The 2,478-nt window shown below is 42.6% G+C and overlaps 1 pseudogene; it reads right to left on the reverse strand.

Annotated features, from left to right (window-relative positions):
- On the reverse strand, positions 1–1,451 carry LOC126033448 (cAMP-dependent protein kinase type II-alpha regulatory subunit-like; annotated as a pseudogene).
- Between the last annotated feature and the right edge of the window lie 1,027 nt (positions 1,452–2,478).

The following is a 2,478-nucleotide window of genomic DNA, read 5'->3' on the forward strand; positions in this document are numbered from 1 at the left end:
TCAGATCCATGCTGGAGCCATTTTCACCAGCTGTTCCTCATAGTCTGAGATGTTTCTCTTCATGATGTCTGTACAGGGTCCAAGAAGCTGCTCAAATGCTTGTGCGTACCTAACTAAGCATTTGATATCTCCTACAGCACAGACTGAAGCAGCTCTGGGATTGTGGTTGACTAGTGCAAGCTCTCTAAAGTACTGCCTCTTATAGCAACAGGCAAACTCCACCTCCTAGTGTGAATCCTCTTTGTTTGCTTTAGTCTTGCTTTTAATTAAGATGTTTCTATCATGGGACTCTATAATCTAAAAGCTCTATCAATTTTAATTTTTTATTACCTGAGTGATTATATGGTCTCCTTGTCTATAGGTCTTCTCTCCTATTACATCCACAATCTCATCCATTCTGAAACCTCTAGTGATTTGAGTAGGGGTACAAATTCAATAAATGCTTCAAACACCTTTTTTTCTTGCATTGTTTTCATTGTTTTTCTTCGAAAAGTCACATGGTCCTGTCCCCACAAGGCACCTGCTGAAGTAATGACAATGGTAACAGCTCTTAATGTGTTGTATATCAGAGATAGTTCTCCAAAACTGCCACATTTGTCATACTGATCATTAGAGCTGGTTTGATTATCTCTTTTTTTTTTTTTTTTTTGGTTTTTGGGCCACACCCGGCGGTGCTCAGGGGTTACTCCTGGCTTTCTACTCATAAATAGCTCCTGGCAGGCACGGGGGACCATATGGGACACCGGGATTCGAACCAACCACCTTTGGTCCTGGATCGGCTGCTTGCAAGGCAAACACCGCTGTGCTATCTCTCCGGGCCCTGATTATCTCTTTTTACTAAAATGTCTGAGGTTCCTGTTCTATGGCATAAGAATCAACTCCGGGGCCCTGATTATCTCTTTTTACTAAAATGTCTGAGGTTCCTGTTCTATGGCATAAGAATCAACTCCATGGACAATGACATGTTCATCAACTTTGACTGTCCTTTCAAAAATGGCATCAAGGAGTTGAGAAAATTGTTCCTCATCAAGATTTTTGAAAATGAGAATGTCCATGCAGCTTCTTGAAGTCTGCATCTCTGGCGATTGGTTTTAGGATGAACCACCCGAGGATCTGTATCTTCCTCATCCTCATCAGGGTGAAAGGCTTCAGCACAGATTGATACTTGCTGGTCAAATCTGCTCAGAATTGGAATATGCAAGAACTCGTCATACTCCCAGTCTCTATTGGCTTTCGCAGGCCTGCCCAGAACTCAGAAATCTGGGAGGAGGAAGGTTGGGCACCAGTGGTGGCCAAGACGGAGGCTAGGCCTCAGACCTCTCTCAAGCAGGCGGCTGAAGAAGTCTGCCAGCTGCCACCTCAGCACCTCAACCTTGTAGCCCTGCAGGAACTACAAGATCCAGGGCAGGATCTGGCTGTAGCCCTTCCACCAAGGCCAGCTGGAATAGCATAGTCTCGCAAGGTCGGGTAAGACACGTAGGACCTGACAGTGGCACAGCAGGCCCAGTCCTGTGTCAAACTCGAGAATGGATAATCAAAATGAGAAATCTGAAGGCAGTGGCCGCCAGCAGCACGGAACCCCTTCTGTCCTCATGACCCCCATTGTCAACATGAGAAATAATATTTAAAAATATTGAGATAATGTACTAGACAAAATAAACTATGGTAAATGTGTACTTTTTGTGTTTGTTTATATTTTAACTACATCAGTAGAGCTCAGGGTTTACTCCTGACCCTGTCCTCAGAAAACACTGTTGGCAGGCCCAAAAGACCATATGGTATGTTGGGGATCTAACCTGAGTCAGCCATGGGGAAGTCAAACACCTTATACCAGGGGTCTCAAACTCTCGGCCTGCGGGCCGTTTGCGGCCATCCATAAAACATTTGTGGCCCGCAGCCAGCCTTCAAATATCACAGTATTCGTGATTATTTGCATACTGAATAATCGCAATAAAAATCGCATTAGTAAGAATAAATCGCATTAAACATTTGCATACCCAGAGAACTTTCATTTGGGGTATGCAAATGTTTAATGTGATTTTTTGCGATTTTTTTCTTACTAATGCGATTTTTTGTATATTTTTATTTAACCAATTTCATTACATACATGATTGTATTTGGGTTTCAGTCATGTAAAGAACATCACCCATCACCAGTGCAACATTCCCATCACCAATGTCCCAAATCTCCCTCCTCCCCACCCAACCCCCGCGTGTACTCTAGACAGGCTTTCTATTTCCCTCATACATTCTCATTATTAGGATAGTTCAAAACATAGTTATTTCTCTAACTAAACTCATCCCTGTTTGTGGTGAGCTTCATGAGGTGAGCTGTAACTTCCAGCTTTTTTGTCTTTTGTGCCTAAAAATTATTATTGCAAAAATGTCTTTCATTTTTCTTAAAACCCAGAGATGAGTGAGATCATTCTGCATCTTTCTCTCTCTCTCTGACTTATTTCACTCAGCATAATAGATTCCA

This window comes from Suncus etruscus, chromosome 17 (assembly GCF_024139225.1).
Source record: "Suncus etruscus isolate mSunEtr1 chromosome 17, mSunEtr1.pri.cur, whole genome shotgun sequence".
Lineage (NCBI taxonomy): Eukaryota > Metazoa > Chordata > Mammalia > Eulipotyphla > Soricidae > Suncus > Suncus etruscus.